Raw genomic sequence first — 19596 nt, forward strand, 5'->3', positions numbered from 1 at the left:
ACTTCTGGCAGGAGTGAAGTGGGTTGACTTTCCGCTTCAGTGTTGCCTTTTTCAACGTCACTTCCCTCCACCAACACTGACCGGAGCATGTTCCCTACAGCTGGACTTTTCTGTGCCAACTCCTGGCCGGGACCTTCTTTCCATTCTTTTACTTCCGACTGGTCAAGGTCATCCGTCTGTTTGGCCTTTCCTTGAGGTTCCATCGCTGCTACTGTGTCTGGCTCTTTCCTTGTTTGTATTTGTTCACCAGGAATATCTTGTACCTGGGGCCCAATGTTTCCCATGACTGCAAACTGGCTAAGCCTTTTGGCCTCCAATTTGATTCCCAGGGAATATATTACTTCGTAGGGAATGATTGCCATTTTCACTGTAATCCCTACCAGTGCTGCTTCACCCTCATTCACTATAAGGACTGATCCGACTTTATTCCCAGGGGCAAAACAGTATATTCCCTTTTTGGTCACATACTGGAAGTCTTTGTTACTCGTGTCCAAAACACTTCGATAGCAGTACATGTTGCTCACGGTCGGGCTTGTTTCCGCAGGGGCTGCCTCCACTTTGACCAATGGTGCGTCCTTGCACGCCAACAACTGGGCTATAGCCCGAGCCCAAGTCATGGGCCTCCAAGGTCCCTCAAGCAGGTCCCCAAGGACTGCGGTTCCTCCTGCGGAAAGAACCGACTCACGAGCAAACAAGGCCATTTCGTCGGCCTTTTCTGTATAACTGTCGGGGGCAGGCCGGCCGACTGGCCTTGGCCAAGGCCAACAATGGCCCAAGGCCAGATAAAGGTTCTTCATGGCCTGATTATTATCATATGCCGGCCAAGATGCTCCTCCCAACACTGGATAGAGGGTCGCCAGGGGGGTCATTGCCCTGGTGATTTGCCATCACTCTGCTTCTCCGACTTTCAATAATTTTCCTCTTGCCATGCGATCTAAACACATGAGGCAATATTTCAGCTCATCGCCGTCCCACACACACGTGCACGAGTTAATTTGTCGAGCCCGTACATCCGTAGTTGGTCCGATCTCCCACTGTGAAAAAAACACCATTCGTGCCAAGATGGTAATTCGACACTGGTGGCATACCATGGCATCTAATACTTTGACTGGAAGCTTGTCCTCATTTCTCTGGGCAAATTCCAGCTCTCTTACTTCGGTGGTCAGTACAGGTGGCATCATGAAGCCTACTCCCGACCACATAGTAGGCAACAGGTTGGGTGTCAAACAAATGACACAAGCTTCGTTGACCCATGTCCAGTGAAAATGTTCTGGTCCACCGGGTGTGCAACCCCGCTTGGCCAATCTCACCAGATTTAGGGCCCTTCCGGTTTGGATCCCATTTGGTGTTCTTCTTACGATGACCGCACCTTTGTGTGCGGCCATGCGCACGAAGGCCGGGATTGTTCCGTGGTCCGTTGCCATATGTTATTTAAATTACTTCTTGGCTTGACTCGGGTCAGCCGATAACGGCTTCAGCTGTTCAACTCCTTGGATACCTTTCTTCTTTAGTCGTACTGTGTTTCTATCCAAAACTTCACTAACTATGTCCGAGCAGTCGTACTTGGCCTTCACTGCCGTGTTGCTGTTCAGGTCCCTCGACTTGATCCACACCTTCTGTCCAACGCTGAACCGACACTTCTCTTTATTCTGGGACGAGCCGTCTTGGGTTCTGCCCACTTCTTGTGACACAAAGAGTCGTTGGTTCAGTTCTTCGGACGGGGAGGGCCGGCTGCTTCTGCTCCTCCCGCTCAGGTCTGCAACCAAATCAAGCAATTTAGTACTCCACTCTTTTCCGTTTGCATTTTTTCCCAACCAGGTTTTGACCAGACCAATAGAATTCTGCCACCCCATTTGCTTGTGGTGTATAAGGAGGCGAATAGACTCTGACTATTCCCCACCTACGACACCATTCGTCCACCTGGGCGTTTTTGAAATGTGTTCCATTGTCTGTTCTCAACTCTTTTGGGATTCCTAGCCACATGCACCCATCTTCTAGTGTCTTGGTCACACTGTTTGCATTGGCTTTTCTCACTGCTTTCAGCCCGACGTGTCCTGACATCGAGTCAACCAGCACAACAAGGTATTTCTCACCCTTTGCGCCACTTATTCCCATGGGGCCAGCTACGTCCATACAAACCGAGCCCCACGGCACAGTACTCCTAATCGTCAATCCATCCGTGCGTCGTCCTCTTCGCCCTGCGTTGTATTTGTTGCACGGATTACAATCCCGCAGGACCGCACGAATCGTCCGGTCAGGGACCCAGAGTTCCAGCATCTCTAACTTTTTTCGCGTAGGCAGTGGACCCGCGTGGCCTAGTGCTTCATGCACTGCCGACACGACTTGCCTCACGCTCTCATCTGGGACCACTTTTCCGCGAGGGGTCTTGTCCCATTTTTCTGCTCCTACAACTTTTATTCTTCTTTTCTGGACGTATCGATCAACTTCGTTATTACCTCTCCAATAAGCTCCTTCTTTCACATGAGATTTCTGGTGAACCACATCCAGACTCAAATTTAGCCGTAACTCGGCTATCTTTTTCCACACTTCATAGTGGGCCACTAGTTTTCCTTTTGCGCCCTCAAAGCTATTCTCTTCCCAAACGGCTAGATCGAATTTGAGAGCTTGCGCGCAATAATGACTGTCAGTTATAAGTCTTACGCGTCCAGCGTGATTTTTTTTCCGCTTCTAACAGTCCTTCCAACACTGCCGTGGCCTCTCCTGCTTGCGCGCTGCCGGGTGTCTTTCCTTTGCGGCGGCAACGCTCCACTCCATTTTGCTTCAGAATAAAACCCCAGTGGGCATTCTGCTCTCCTTCCTTTTTTGACCCATCGGTGTAAAGAGTCCATTCATAGGGCTTCTCTTCATCCATAGTCCATCTTCTCCTGGTTGCTCGGCAAAAAATCTTCCATCCCTTTCGATGGCTTCTTTCATCCGCGTCGAGAGGCATCCCGCCTCTATCGACGGGTTTGATCCCACTATGTACTCAGTCCATTTCTGAGGCCACTTCTCTAAGCCTCCTCCATACAATATTACACATGCTGGTTCTTCATGTCGTCTTGGAGAGTCTGGATTAGACCCCTCCTTTCCGGTTCCTTTCATAGGATTTCCAGGTTCGGGATCCAATCTCCTTCTACCGCTAGCCATCTTTTCAATGAATAGCAGTTTCTCTAGTTGTAGGGTCGAGCTGTCTCCTTTCGAAGCCTTTCCGTGCGCATTCGGAACAGGGTCGATCCAGCTCTTAGTTACTCAGCGGCGCCCTTTGCGTCGCCTCTACTCAGAACACCAATATGAGAACTTTTGCCTCGCTTATTGATGCTCTCAACGGCGGGATGCCCTTCTTTCTCTTTTTCTTTTTTCCCCACCAGGTTTTCTACTGACAGGAAATTCTAACAAGGGTACATTCAATTGCAAATTCTAATTCAAACGTTATTGTAGCGAACAGGAAATGACGACTAATCATCAGCCCGAAGCCACTCAGCCTTTCAATTCTTGGGAACCTGTAAGTCACAGAGGGTCGCCAACAGTTAAGAATCATGAACCATACAAGCCTTAGAAGTGTAGTCTTCAACAGCAGGAAAAAAAGAGAAAAGGGCGGAAAGAAGAAAAATCCTTTTGTGAGTTCAGCGGACAAAAATCTGTAATCCTCTGATGCGTCCGGGAACAAAAATCCTTGTAATCCACACAGGTGTCCGGGAACAAAAATTTTGTAATCCACACAGGTGTCCGGGAACAAAAAAATTTGTAATCCACACAAGTGTCCGGGAACAAGAAAATTTGTAATCCACACAAGTGTCCGGGAACAAGAAAATTTGTAATCCACACAGGTGTCCGGGAACCAAAAAAAAAAAAAAAATTGTAATCCACACAGGTGTCCGGGAACAAAAAAATTTGTAATCCACACAGGTGTCCGGGAACAAAAAATTTGTAATCCACACAGGTGTCCAGGAACAAAAAAATTTGTAATCCACACAGGTGTCCAGGAACAAAAAAATTTGTAATCCACACAGGTGTCGGGGAACAAAAAAATTTGTAATCCACACAGGTGTCCAGGAACAAAAAAATTTGTAATCCACACAGGTGTCCGGGAACAAAAAAATTTGTAATCCACACAGGTGTCCGGGAACAAAAAATTTGTAATCCACACAGGTGTCCAGGAACAAAAAAATTTGTAATCCACATAGGTGTCCGGGAACAAAAAATTTGTAATCCACACAAGTGTCCGGGAACAAAAAAAAAAAAAAAATTTTGTAAGGGAGAAATGAAGGTTTATTATAAAGTTAAATTGAGAAAGAAAAAGGAAAAGGAAGAGGGGAGACAAGTCTTCTCTTTTGATCTTTCAAAAGGCCTCTCTTCGGTCGGTCTCCTAATTGGTTGCCTTCTCTTTGGCCTTGGTTTTGGCATGAAATCCAAAACATTTGCAGGCTCCTCATCGACTGGTTCATCTTCTTTATTTATGCCCATGTACCGGCCCCTCTTTCTCTTGCAAGTTCTGCCGCATACTCTGCGTACACTACAAACATTACTTTCAGCACCCCATACAGTACAAGCTGTGAAGGATCTCCTCCTTACTCATGCTTAAAGTAATGTGCTGAGGGGTGACGGTCACCGTTTACCATGACACAATACAGTTCTAATCCTCCCGTGCTATCAAGGTTCTTTTCTAGGAAACTCTATTCCTTAAAGAGACTGTACTTATGTCACTCAAGGCCGTTCTGACATTTATTTGTATCAGTGAGCGGAATTAAGACAGTTTCTGGGAAGAAAAAACTGAAAAACTCCACACAGGTTCGTTTTGGAGCTGTGAGCAAAACAAAAAAAACAAATGTTCTTCTATTGTCTCATTATTTTTTTTTTTTTTTTCTAAACTTTTACTCACAACCCCCCTCCTACTCGTTGGGCGCCAAAATGTCAAACGCACCTCTCGGATTAAGGTGCCCCCGGCTTCCCAGTAACGGGTTTGTTTTAGCCGGGTTCGGAGATTTGTCCGTAATCTAACCACCCGAGTTAAATTAACTCCTCCGGAATCAATCTAATTTCTGTACGACGCCAATCCCTCTCAAGTCACCCGAAGCTCGTGCCGAGTAACTCAATTCGAGGCAGGACTTCGAAGTGACCGCATCGTATTGATGGCTCCCCGCTAATGTTTGAAGTTCTTATTCGTTACGGATATTTTTTAGATGTCTTTGTTAAGACCTCAGGGATTCGTTTGTATAGCGCACCCAAGCACTAGTTTTGCCGAAGTAAATGTTGATATGGGTCCGTTCCACTTGGTCGCTCATGCAGCGAGCCGACCAACTTTTTTATTCGAAAGAGAATCGAATTAATAAAAGTGTGACAATAATAGCATTTAAGAAGAAAATTAATGCCCTTTATATGATTAATTCTAACTTCGTATACGCAGATCTAGCTCTTAACCGTCGGAGTTCTTCACCCCTCTTAATTGCTTTAAAAAGAATAACAACTTATTCTAAACCGGATAAAAATGTCGTGCTCTGTTTAGATTTGCCCAATAATTAATTTGGAAGGCAAGTCTATTTTTTGATCGTGTCCCGTTTAGCTTTTGACGCGGCCCGACAATTTTAGGAACTGGGCCGCGCCCGACGGACAATCGAAATACTTTTATTCTCCTCCAACTCCACTGATTTATTTTAACCGTCGTCGTTATTTTATTTAGAAGAAGTAAATTTCCAACAATTCACTTTTAACGAAATCCACTCCTCCCTTAAATATTTACGAAAGTTATTTAATTCTCCAACTTCCTCTGAGTTACTTTTTCCGCGACCCGTCAAAAAGGGGAATGTCAGGCAGCGGACAAGACGGAGGACTCGGATGCAGAGTCGTTTCTTTCTGGGATTTATTCCAGCAAGCACACTGAGCAAAAGTACAAATCAAATCGCCTCTTGCGAGGGAAAACACGTGGCAAAAAGTACAAACAAAAGGTGTCGCACTGAGGCGAGTCAAAAGGCTAAAAGTACAAATCAAAACGCCTCTTACGAGGGAAAACACGTAGCACAAAGTACCAACTAAAGGAGTCGCACTGGGGCGAGACAAAAAGGCGATGGGGACCAAGGCACAAACAAAAGCGTCGCTCGGTGGCGAGACAAAAAGGAGGGTTCTTACAGAGAGTTCGGACATCAAGGGATCGCTGGTGGTCGGGACGAGGCAAGACACACTGGCACAAGACAAGGGGAAGACACGGACTAAATACACACAAAAGGGCGGGGACACAGGTGATGACAATTAGTGTCGATTACGCAGGTGCACACAATCGGGATCAGGGAAGACAAGACAACCAAACACCGAGGACGGAAACACGAACTGAAACGGAAGGGATGACAAAATAAAACCGGAAGTAAAGTTACGACAATTGACGAGACAAAAAACTGAAAAAATAAACGCGACCGCATGACAGAACCCCCCCCCCCCTAGGGCCGGATCCCAGACGGCCCAGGAGCCCCAGGGTGAGCCGCATAAAAGTCATCAAACAGTCCCGGGTCCAAAATATAACTAGGCGGCACCCATTGCCGCTCCTCCGGCCCATAACCCTCCCAGTCCACCAGGTACTGCCAGCCCCGGCCTCTTCTGCGCACATCCAATAGTTGTTTTACGGTGTAGACCGTCCCACCTCCCACAGTCCGCGGAGGCGGAGGCGGCGCAGGATCCGGCACCAATGGACTGTCCACCACCGGCTTGACCTTCCCGACGTGAAAGGTGGGGTGGACTGCAAGGGACCTGGGCAAGCGGAGATGTCAGGCTTGGTGTTTTTGGATCCCGGTCTGTAAGATAGAGAAAAGTTAAAGCGATTGAAAAAAAGTGACCAGCGGGCTTGGCGGGAATTCAATCTTTTCGCTGACTTGATGTATTCAAGATTTTTATGGTCTGTCCAAACCAAAAAAGGCTGCTGTGCACCCTCCAGCCAATGTCTCCATTCTTCCAGTGCCAGTTTAACTGCCAACAGTTCGCGATCCCCCACATCATAATTTTGTTCGGCGGGCGTCAGCCGTCGAGACAGGAACGCGCACGGGTGTAGTTTGTTGTCGCTCTTGGCTCTCTGTGATAGGATGGCCCCGACTCCTTGATTGGAGGCGTCCACCTCCACCACAAACTGTCGCGACGGATCAGGAAGCGTGAGGATGGGAGCGGTGCTGAAACGGTTCTTTAGCTCCTGGAAGGCCGCCTCCGCCTCTGCTGACCAGCGGAAGGGGACCTTAGGAGACGTGAGTGCGTGCAAGGGAGCCGCCGTGGCACTGAAGCCCTTGATGAACCGCCGATAAAAATTGGCAAAGCCCAGGAATTGCTGCACCTTTCTGCGTGAGTCGGGGGTAGGCCATTCCTTAACCGCGCTGACTTTCGCCGGGTCCATCTCAACCTTGCCCGGGGCCACGATGAAGCCGAGAAAAGATACGGTGTCCTTGTGGAATTCACTTTCCTCGGCCTTTACGTATAGTTTGTGTGCAAGAAGACGTCGCAGCACCGTCTCGACGTGAATCCTATGGGTCCTCAGATCTGGGGAATAAATCAAAATATCGTCCAAATATACATATACAAAAACATCATTGATCATGGCCTGAAACACAGCGGGAGCATTGGTGAGACCAAATGGCATGACTAAGTATTCGAAGTGTCCTCGATGGGTGTTGAACCCGGTCTTCCATTCGTCCCCTTCTCGGATGTGCACTAGATGGTATGCGTTGCGCAAATCTAACTTTGTAAACACCCGGGCTTGCTGTAGTTGGTCGAACACGGTCGACATCAGTGGGAGCGGATACCGGTTCTTGATTGTGATCTGATTGAGAGGACTATAATCAATACAGGAGCGTAGGGTGCCGTCCTTTTTGTCCACGAAAAAGAACCCCGCCCAGGCAGGCGACGATGATGGTCGAATCAGTCCTGCTTGCAGGGAGGAGTCTATATATTCGTTCATGGCTTGCTTTTCAGGGCCCGAAAGAGAATAAAGCCTCCCCTTAGGTATAGTTGAACCCGGCAGGAGTTCAATGGCGCAATCATACGGACGGTGGGGAGGTAGGGAGGTAGCCTTGGCCTTGCTGAATACCTCGGCCCATGGGTGGTAACACGCAGGGACCCCGGTTAAGTCGGGGGTTTGCGCGTCTCGAGCAGGAGGCACAGCGCGCGGGTTAGACCTGACACAGGAATCATGACAGTCGGGACCCCATCCCGTTATTTCCCCTGATCCCCAGTCTATGACGGGGTTGTGGCGTTGAAGCCATGGATACCCGAGAATGAGAGGGTTCATTGGAGAGGTCACGACATGTAGCCTTATATTCTCCTGGTGGGGACCTATCGACAACGAGACTGGTTCTGTTATGTGAGTTATTTCAAAAAGTGCCTGTCCATTGAGTGCCTTAGCTTTCACGGGGGTGTTCATCAGCTCAGTCTTTACCCCCCACCGGCGAGCAAATGCCCAGTCTATCAGGCTTTCATCTGCTCCTGAGTCTATTAGTACTTCGAGTTCTATTTCTCTTCCCAACAGTGTAATCCTGCCCTTGGGAAGCACTCGCTCCGGGCACGGAGCCGCAGAGAAGGCGCTCACCTTCAGGGTCCTCCTTACTGGACAGGAGAGAAGGAGGTGTCCGAGCTCACCGCAGTAGTAGCATCTTCCCTCTCGGCGTCGTCGTAACTTCTCCTCCTCGGTCAACTTAGCTCTGCCCAACTGCCTCGGTTCTGGCTCCTGGCGCTGCCGATCCCCGTCCAGCCTGGAGTGGTGAACGTCAGGGCCGGCTACTGGGACGAAGGCGGGGGTGGTCCTGCTTCGGTGCTTCCTCCACTCTTGCAGCCGGTTGCCAGTGCGGATAGCCAGAGCGATGAGGGCGTCGAGGTCGGTGGGAAGGTCTAAGGGGATTAGCTGATCCTGTATGGACCCAGAGAGGCCCCGGAGGAAGACGTCATATAGTGCCGTCGCGTTCCAACCGCACTCCGCGGCCAGCGTGCGGAACCGGATGGCGTAGTCCCCGACGGTGTCTTGTCCCTGGACTATCTGACAGAGTTGGCGAGCCTTTTCTCGGTCAGCGGAGATTGGATCGAACACCGTTCGCAGAGCCTTGATGAACGCGGGGAGAGAGTGACAGGAGACGGAATCCCTGGCCCATTCCGCGGTGGCCCACGTGCGGGCCCTTCCCGTCAGGTATGAAACCATGTAGGCCACCTTGGAGCGCTCGGTGGGGAAATCTGCTGGGGCCCTCTCAAAATGCATCCCGCATTCTGTAATAAATGCCCGGCTAAGGCCGGGTTCACCGGAGTAGCGCTCTGGAGGAGCCAGTCTGGCACCGCCGGTCATGGGAGCTATGGCAAGGGGAGTAACTGAGGAAGCAGCGGGTGTACTGGAAGTCGCTGCTGGTCCCGCGTTCAAGAGCGAGAGCACGTCCTGCATTTGCTGACCCAGCTGTGCTATTTGGGTGGCGACCGCTCCTCTGAATTCTTCTTGGCACTTAGCGATTCCTCGGATTTCTTTCCCCAAGTCGCCCACTTGCTTCTGGTGCTGGGCGAGCTGTGAGGCATGGGAACGCACTGCGGCGCACAGGTGCTCCGACTCTGCCGAGTCCATGACTGGCCAGTGTGTACTGTCAGGCAGGGGACAAGACGGAGGACTCGGATGCAGAGTCGTTTCTTTCTGGGATTTATTCCAGCAAGCACACTGAGCAAAAGTACAAATCAAATCGCCTCTTGCGAGGGAAAACACGTGGCAAAAAGTACAAACAAAAGGTGTCGCACTGAGGCGAGTCAAAAGGCTAAAAGTACAAATCAAAACGCCTCTGACGAGGGAAAACACGTAGCACAAAGTACCAACTAAAGGAGTCGCACTGGGGCGAGACAAAAAGGCGATGGGGACCAAGGCACAAACAAAAGCGTCGCTCGGTGGCGAGACAAAAAGGAGGGTTCTTACAGAGAGTTCGGACATCAAGGGATCGCTGGTGGTCGGGACGAGGCAAGACACACTGGCACAAGACAAGGGGAAGACACGGACTAAATACACACAAAAGGGCGGGGACACAGGTGATGACAATTAGTGTCGATTACGCAGGTGCACACAATCGGGATCAGGGAAGACAAGACAACCAAACACCGAGGACGGAAACACGAACTGAAACGGAAGGGATGACAAAATAAAACCGGAAGTAAAGTTACGACAATTGACGAGACAAAAAACTGAAAAAATAAACGCGACCGCATGACAGGGAAGCGGGCCTGAGCCTTTCAAATAGTTAAATAACTTTCCGTTCTACACAAAACCAATAATCTGATTTAAACACTTCCTTTAATTTTATTCAGACGAAACAACTTTCGAACGGATCGAAATTCACTCGTGGCTCAGATAACTACGGAAGTTATTTAAGTCTCTAACTTGTTCGGAGTTCCTTTTTACGCGGCCCGTCTAAAAGGGGAAGCGGGCCTGAGCCTTCGGTTGCATATTTAGTACAAATCCGCGCACAACGAAGTAAGTAATATACAAAACACATTTATTGAAGAAACATGGAATAGAATTACAAATCTCAATTACTCCAGAAACTGAACAATTTCACTCACTGATACCCGTGTTAATAAAATCATTCAATCCCAGAACAATTCGATTGCAAAACACAGTTCATAAAAAAGGGAAGAGGTAAATACCAGTTGCGTGCTATTTTTGGTGGAAGCAAAGTCGAGTGATCAGTTCGATCTTGCTTCTAAAATCCAAATTAGAGAAACAGGCTGGCCACGAGGAAGCCGGCGGCCCGATGACTATTCCCCCCTCTCGCTAAAATACATAAAAACGGTCATCCTCACCAATTTCTCGTTTAAAGTTGTCCAGTCCAATTTTTAGGAGTAAATCCAAGTTAATTTCAGTCCAGTGATCCTGCGTCTCACACAAAGATCTTTGGGACTTTGGAAAAAATCTTGAAACTCCTCCGGGCCTCTTCACGTATGAGAGCTCTTTTGGGGGAAAAAGCCCTGAAGCTGCTCCTGCAGGACCTTTTATAGACCTCTCCGTCCCCCCCCCTCCCCTTTCTTTTCTCCGGTACTTTCCCTATAGGGTAAGACTGCCCAGTTTTCCCACGCCTATAGAAGGGACTGGCCAGCTTTCTCACGCCTATAGAGGGAACTGGCCAGTTTTCCCACGCCCATAGAGGGAACTGGCCAGCCTCCCCACGCTTTGTTATCTGTGGCCTTCAGCCGCTGTTTCCGCCCTGACCACGCAGTACTTTCCACCAAATGCACAGCTAGTGGTAAAACCTTTCACTTCCCCTTTTCACCCTTGACCTACTTTCTTAAACAATTTATGTCACGCCACTATTCTATAGTGACGGGTTTCTTGATCGAATTGACAAATAATATTGCTTAAAGCGGTTACAGGATACATTTTTAGCCAAGCAAAGAAATAAAAATAAAAATCACATTTGTGCTTCTCCAAACAATTTATGTCACGCCACTATTCTCAGTGACGGGTCTCTTGATCGAATTGACAAATAATATTGCTTAAAGCGGTTACAGAATACATTTTTAGCCAAGCAAAGAAATAAAAATAAAAATCACATTTGTGCTTCCATGCGTGACTCACACTCTGACACCGTGTTCCTTTTTTATATCCATTTTAACCGGTTTAGCTTATTCTGGCCCCTCTATTGGTCTCCCGTTTTGGTCTGGCGACATCTTTTGGACAAATTTGGAATTTCAGCTCTGCCAATTTATTCCTGTGAACAATCCATATTCTACCATTTGGACCATCTCTACCCCCATGTTACACGACAATACCTAGCCGAGTAAAAAGAGGCTGAGATGAATGTTTCGGATGTACACAACATATTACTCTCAGAGCTCGTTTCTGCAGATGATATATAGGCTCAAGTTTGGTTCTGGTGAGTACTAGCTCAAGTGATATTACAATAGTAAATATACGGATAGATCATTGAATAGTATAGCATAGTGGCTGCCTCGGGGCTGATTAGATGACGGGTTTTACGTACAATACCAATTCTCATGGCCATTTTTGTGGAAATAGTCATGATATGAGATTTCCAGGACAATGATCCATCAATCGTAATGCCGAGGAATCGTGTAGAACACACGTTAGTTATAGGAATGTTATCAATATATATTGCTGGTGATTTGTCAAATATATGACATTTGAGACCAAAACATATGAAGTTTGTTTTTTTAATATTAAGTGATCATTTGAATGTGCTTGATATAAATAACTTGAATGTAACTGTATGCTGATACATATGCTTAATTTGAATGTGCCTCATATTGGTTCAACAGTTCATTTTTTCTGACATTTTTCTCAGTTGTCAAAGTTCAATGTGGCTTAGAATAATATTGACTGTTTCGTTACTTTTAAGAAATTCAAGAGGCACTGGCATAGTGATCGATTGATTGATAGAACTTCTCGCATGAAAAATATCAATGGCACATCATGTCTCAAATCTCATACTATGTGCAGGAGATAGATGGGCGGCGGACAGACTTCCCTCTCGTTTTCCTGTTTGATCGCTCATCTTGTAGTTACGAACCACTCCTCGCGTCCTCCCTGAAAACATTAGTTTTATCCATGAGTCTTCCTCCTCCTTTTGTTGGAATTAAAATGTATTTTATTCTTAGTGTGTGCCATAGAATAGTGTAACTCTTTAAACATTCTTAGCATTAGAATTACCAAGATAAAAAATAAGGCAAAAATTGTATTACTGAAAAGTATGCTTCATCGCGTGAGTCAATGTAACATTATTCAGTTTGAACATTAACAAAGGGCTAACGGGTAAATAAAAAACATTCATATCAAATATATTGTAAAAATACTGTGTACGAAACACAAGTATTGAATTTGTCACCATTTAACAATCAACTTTAAATTAAATTAAATTTACAAAATTACTCTTTTTTTCCACAGTTTGATTTATTTTAACTCCCTGATTATCATATTATTTTTTTTTTGTAAAACCTATCAGATATAAAGCTAGATTTTATGATATTTATTAATGGTAAAATTATTGTAGTCTTCTTCTTTACCAGAAAAGGATCCAGAGCGCGTTCTGCCTTACAGCCCTCTGAGGAGGACTTGTGGTCAGGCGTGGCACACCATCCGTTCCGTGAAGAAGGAATGGCAGAGACTGCAGCAGGGACAGAAAGCAGCCAAGTAGGAAACACACGCACACACACGCACACACATGAATGTGTGAACTGTATCCAAAAATGACAATATTTTCCTCCCAGCATGAGCTTGCTGAGACAAAACTCATCCCTGTCCAAGCAGAAGAACGAGATACTGTCCATGCACCAGAGACTCATGGCCAAGCTGGACTTCTTCAACGCCACCCTTCATATAGACATGGACAAATACCAGGAGCAGACCGCCACTGGAATTGGTATGATGTTAAGTCTGTTTCTTTGAATGGGAACAGATCATTGGATTAATTGAATTTGAATGTAATTTGATGGTGGACCTTATGTTAGAGATTTGCTCACTCCAACTTATTTTGCAAGAACCACACAGGAGACAAGTAAGTCCTTTTGGACACCTGCAGGTGAAGAGTCCATTCGTCGCTGTGCGTGCAGCGATGATCGAAATGGAGGTCTGACTCAGGCCTCTTGCAGGACCATTTTTATTGAGAGAAACAGAGTGGGGGTGAGAGTGGGGGTCAGAGTTGACAAATGGCCGAACCCCCTGGCTGATCAAAGCACAGCAGGGGGTCCTTCACGATGTTGTGTAAACAAAACAACTTTGATTGCTTACTTTTGTTAAGACAGGACAGGCGAGGGTAATTATTACAGGTTACATTCCAATATAATCCTACGATAAAGATAACCTGGAAAACCCTAACACCTTACTAGAAATGGACTGAAGTACAATCAGCAGCGAAGATAGTATTAGAAGTTCCGATGGATTTGAAGTCCATCATCGCATTATCCACCATGTTTTTGGACGGTGTGTATTACAGAGTGTGCTTGTGGCCGAGTGCTTAAGGAGACTAGAAATCCATTGGGGTCTCACCTCGCAGGTCCGCGTCCTGCCGACAACGACCCACATTTTTTAGAATCTGGTGGTGTAATATGAGATATATATTATTAGAATCCAATATTATTAGATTTTCGTGGTGTATTATGATACTCACCACATGCATTTGAACATTGTGTGCTACAGAGTGTGTTGTTAAGGCGATGGGGTCCCCTCGCAGGTTTGAATCTTGCTGACAATTCATAGTCTGATTTAGAATCTTGCTAGCTCCTCACAATATGCATTTTGACAATGTGAAGACCTCGCCAGTGTGTGTTGTTGTAGCCGAGCGGTTAAGGAGATAGCCTCAAAATCCTTTGGGGTCTCACTTCGCAGGTTCAGGTCCTGCCGACAATGATACATAATTTTTATTAGAATCTCGTTGTATTATGAGATACTCACCACATGCATTTTAATAGTGTTTCTTACAGTTTGTGTTGTTGTGGCAGAGTGGTTAAGGCAATGGACTAGAAGTCCATAGGGGGTCTCCCTTCGCAGGTTTGAATCCTGCTGCCAGCATTTCAGATTATTAATTTAGATTCTTGAAATATGCATTTTGACAATGTGAGGACTTAGTCAACGTGTGTTGTTGTGGCCGAGTGGTTAAGGCGATGGACTTGAAATCCACCTGGATCTCCCCTCGCAGGTTCGAATCCTGTCAGCAACGATATAGCTTTTGTATTAGAATCTTGTTGTGTTGCCAGACCCTCACCATATGCATTTTGACAATGTGAAGACCTTGGCCAAACTTGCTTACTGTGTAGTTGTGGCTGAGTGGTTAAGGCAATGGACTTGAAATGCGTTGGGGTCTCCTCTCGCAGGTTCGAATCCTGCTGACAGCATTTCGGATTTTGAATTAGATCCTTGCAATATGCATTTTGACAATGTGAGGACCTTCACAATGCGTGTTGTTGTGGCCAAGTGGTCAAGGCGATGGACTTGAAGGCAGTTGGGGCCTCCCCTCGCAGATTCGAGTCCTGCAGACAACAATCCAAACGTTTTAATTAGAAGCTCGTGGTGTATTAGGAGATACTCACCACATGCATTTGTTGTGTTTTTGTGGCCGAGTGGTTAAGGTGATGGACTAGAAAGCCATGAGGGTTCACCCTTGCAGGTTCGAATCCTGACACCAATGATACAGCTTTTGTATTAGATTCCCGGACCGGCCACATAGACTCTGTCCGAAAGAAGGCCCAGCAGAGGCTGTACTTCCTGAGACAGCTCAAGAAGTTCAACCTGCCGCGGGAGCTGCTGAAGACCTTCTAAACTGCCATCATCCAGTCTGCCCTCTGCACCTCCATCACTGTCTGGTTTGGATCGGCCTCCAAACAAGACAAGCACAGACTGCAACGGACAATCAGGACTGCAGAAAAGATAATTGGAATAAACCTCCCATCTGTCCAAGACTTGTACCTGTCTAGGACCGGGAAACGTGCAAGTAACATCTCTACAGACCCTTCTCACCCAGATTGCAGTCTGTTTAAACTACTCCCCTCCAGACGGCGTTATAGAGCTCTGTACGCCGAAACCAGCAGACACAGAGACAGCTTCTTCCACCAGGCTGTTGCTCTGATGAACTCACACCACTCTTAGAGTCTCAGAGTCATTGCTGTGCAATAACATCATGCTCTCCACACCTTTTTTGAATTGTCTACAATATTTGTACTATGTGTCCTCTCTGCATCCATTGCAGCCTGGTCAAGTCAAGTCAAGTCAAGTTTATTTGTATAGCCCTAAATCACAAACAGTCTCAAAGGGCTTCACATAGCCAAAATTGACAATTATTCTCAAAGCATCCCCTGATCATAAGCTCCCAAAAGGGCAAGGAAAAACTCAAAAAAACCCTGCCAGGGGAAAATGAGAAACCTTGAGAAGGGACCACAGATGGAAGGATCCCCCTTTCAGGATCACCAGGTTGTAATGGATGCAGAGAGTGCACAAGTAATACATAATATGAAAATCAATGAAAATGGATGTCGGAGGTGCCCTCGATTGTCCTGGCAGTGTCCTCAAGGGGGCCGAGCCGCAGCTCCCCCATCCCGAACTGGTCCCCGAGAATCCAGCCAGCCGCTATCAGCTTTTGAGCCACCTAACCCCCTCCCCAGCCGGGGAGGAGGTGAGCAGAGAGAACAGAACAAACTCCGGCCAAATTGGCCATCACAAGTTAGTTAAAGGCCATCTCATAGAAATGTGTCGTTAAACGTGTCTTAAATGTTTCTACTGAGGTAGTAGTTCTAATATCCATTGGTAGGGCATTCCAAAGCTCTGGAGCCCGAATAGAGAATGCTCTAGACCCTGCAGACGTTTTCTTGGCCCTCGGTATAACTAAAAGACTAGCGTTTTGCGAACGAAGGTTACGAGACGGAACATAAGGAACGACTAGGTCGACGAGATATGAAGGCGCTAAGCCATGCAGTGATTTATAGGTTAGTAGAAGAACCTTGAAGTCACATCTTAAATGGACCGGGAGCCAATGTAATTTGGCTAATATTGGGGTAATGTGATCAAATTTTCTTGACCGTGAGAGCAGCCTCGCAGCGGCATTTTGCACTAACTGTAGACTTTTGATACTGGATTTAGGAAGACCAGAGAACAATACATTACAGTAGTCCAGGCGCGACGTGACGAACGCATGTATAATAGTTTCCGCATCCCCGGTCGAGAGGATAGGACAAATCTTAGCAATATTACGAAGGTGAAAAAACGCAATCCTGGTTATATTCTTAATGTGTTTTTGAAAGGTGAGCGTTTGGTCAAATATTACCCCGAGATTAGTTACCGTATCACTCTGAGTGATAGTACGGTTATCTATAGTTATAGTGGTTTCCTTAAATAAATGTTGATAACGAGTAGGACCAATTATCAACATCTCAGTTTTATCCGGGTTAAGACGAAGGAAGTTGAGAGACATCCATTGCTTAATCTCCGCAAGGCACGCCTCGAGATTACAGCAGTCCTGTGGATCTGTCATCGATAAAGGCATATATAATTGGGTGTCATCCGCGTAGCATTGAAAACTAATATTATATTTACGTATTATGTCCCCAAGCGGAATCATATAAATATTAAATAAAATCGGTCCGAGTACCGATCCCTGTGGGACACCACACGTAACATTATAAAGCTCAGAGGACGTATTACCATGGACCACTGCCTGATAGATAGGAATTGAACCAGTTTAGTGCTGACCCTGAGATACCAACACAACTTTTAAGACGCCCTAATAAAATATCGAAGTATACAGTGTCAAAGGCAGCACTAAGATCAAGTAGTAACAATACAGACGACGTATTTGAATCCATAGCTATGAGGAGATCATTAGTCACTTTAGCAAGTGCTGTCTCTGTAGAATGATTAGCTCTAAAACCAGACTGAAAAGAGTCATATCGATTATTAGCGACCATGTAATCAATAAGCTGCTGTGCTACTACTTTTTCGAGAAGTTTTGCTATGAATGGGAGGTTTGAAACTGGCCTATAATTACTGAGACAGTCCGGGTCAAGATTTGCTCGCTTAAGTAGTGGTTTAATAATAGCGGTTTTAAAGGCTATTGGCACTATCCCAGAGGAAACAGACAGATTGATTATATTTAAGACGGACGGTCCTAAAATTGGAAATAATTCTTTAAGTAGTTTGGCTGGAAGCGGGTCGAGTAAACATGTTGTTTGTTTAGCCGTACTAACCAATTTTGTAAGCATTTCAAGGGACACACTTTTAAAATTTGAGAGGGTTATTGCATGATCCCCAGCGCTAGTAACCGGCGGAGCGATTGGCATGGTATTCTTGATCTCGTCCCTAATGGACTCAATCTTTTGAGCAAAAAATTTCATAAACTCGTCAGCTGAGTGGAAGGAGCTATCGGGGGTCGGCTGGCGCAGAGTTAGCTTTGCCACTGTATCAAATAAGTATTTAGGATTAATTGTACTAAGTTTTGTTTTTCCTTATTTAATCACTTCACTGGTTTCTTTTATATCAAACAAATTGTTTTAGGTTATTCACCTGACATGTTTCGGCGGTTTCTTCCGCCTTCATCAGAGTGTCACAGATGTGATAGTGACGCGTCTTTATCAGCTGATGGATGAAGGCGCGGCTCACCTGTCAGATTTGACAGGTGAGCCACGCCCTCTGCTGTCCATTCACCTCTCCAGAATGCTGTTCCAGGTTTGAGAGAGCATATAGGCTCCCTCATCCCTGTTGATGGTTCTCGGGCGCCTTCATCCATCAGCTGATAAAGACGCGTCACTATCACATCTGTGACACTCTGATGAAGGCGGAAGAAACCGCCGAAACATGTCAGGTGAATAACCTAAAACAATTTGTTTGATATAAAAGAAACCAGTGAAGTGAGTATTTAGGATTGTTTTTATTAAGATTAATGACTTGCGAAAAATAACGAGTTTTTGCTAAAATAAGCGCATCTTTATATTTCAGGAGGCTGTCCTTCCATGCCTGATGGAAAACCTCAAGTTTGGTTAAACGCCATCTGCGCTCATGCTTTCTACATAATTGTTTAAACGTACGTGTTTCATCTGTGAACCACGGAGTTGGCCATCTACGGCGAGTTTTCAGACGTAGCGGTGCCACAGAGTCGATGGCTTTTAATAATGTCGCATTGAATTCATTTGTAAGATTATCGATAGAGCCACTGTACGCGGGAAACATGGCGATAGCGCAGTTGCAGTCATGGAGTTAAAATTACGGCTGCTATAATTCTGATTGCTCTCTTGTCTTTGACAAGGAACTAAAATTTCAAATTTTATTAAAAAATGATCAGACAGAACAGTAGTGTATGGCAGTACTGTTATATTTGAGGTTCCTAGTCCCCGGGATAATACCAGATCTAAGGTATTTCCATTCTTATGCGTTGCTGCCTGGTCATCCTGAAAGAGGGATGTGGTCTCTTCTCAAGGTTTCTCATTTCCCCTAGTTGGAGTTTTGAGTTTTTCCTTGCCTTCCTGGGAGTTTAAGATCAGGGGATGTTTGAGAATATTTGTAATTTTTCACACGTCCTGAGTGTTGTTAGTCACCTAAATGTTGAAAAGAGGCTGTGATGTACCGAAGTCAAATTCCTTGTTTGGCATGCTCAAACATGGCGAATAAAAATTCTTGAATCTTGTTGTGTTGCTACATCCTCATCATATGCATTTTGACAATGTGAGGACCTTTCCCATAATTGTTTACTTTGTTGTTGTGGCCGATCGGTTAAGGCGATGGACTTGAAATCTGTCGGGGTTTCCCTTCGCAGAATCAAGTCCTGACAACAACGATTCAAGTATTTGTTTATAATTTCGTGGTGTAATATGAGATACTCGCCATATGGATTTGGACAGTGCGTATCACAGCGTGTGTTGTTGTGGCCGAGTGGTTAAGGGAATGGACTAGAAATCCATTGGGCGCTCCCCTCGCAAGTTCTAATCCTGCCAACAAACATATAGATTTTGTATTAAAATCTTTTGTTGCTCGATCCTTGCCATATATATTTCGACAAAGTGAGGACCTTGCCCCAAAGTATTTACTGGGTAGTTGTGGCCGAGTGGTTAAGGCGATGGACTAGAAATCCATTGGGGTTTCCCTTTGCAGGTTCAAATCCTGCCGACAATCTGTATTTT

General features: G+C 45.9%; 1 long non-coding RNA gene and 2 other non-coding genes across 3 annotated transcripts in view; all 3 read left to right on the forward strand.

Moving 5' to 3' along the window:
- LOC137839824 (uncharacterized) overlaps positions 1-19596 on the forward strand; it is a 48265-nt gene that overhangs the window by 28501 nt on the left and 168 nt on the right. The window contains exons 2-3 of the long non-coding RNA XR_011086147.1: positions 13006-13129; positions 13207-13358. This is a non-coding gene — a long non-coding RNA (uncharacterized lncRNA). The remainder of the gene's footprint in view (positions 1-13005; positions 13130-13206; positions 13359-19596) is intronic.
- Positions 14573-14654, forward strand: trnas-uga (transfer RNA serine (anticodon UGA)). The gene has a single exon. It is a non-coding gene; the product is annotated as a tRNA-Ser (tRNA).
- trnas-aga (transfer RNA serine (anticodon AGA)) lies at positions 19507-19588 on the forward strand. Its single transcript has one exon. It is a non-coding gene; the product is annotated as a tRNA-Ser (tRNA).

The sequence above is a fragment of the Syngnathus scovelli genome, chromosome 21, assembly GCF_024217435.2.
Source record: "Syngnathus scovelli strain Florida chromosome 21, RoL_Ssco_1.2, whole genome shotgun sequence".
Lineage (NCBI taxonomy): Eukaryota > Metazoa > Chordata > Actinopteri > Syngnathiformes > Syngnathidae > Syngnathus > Syngnathus scovelli.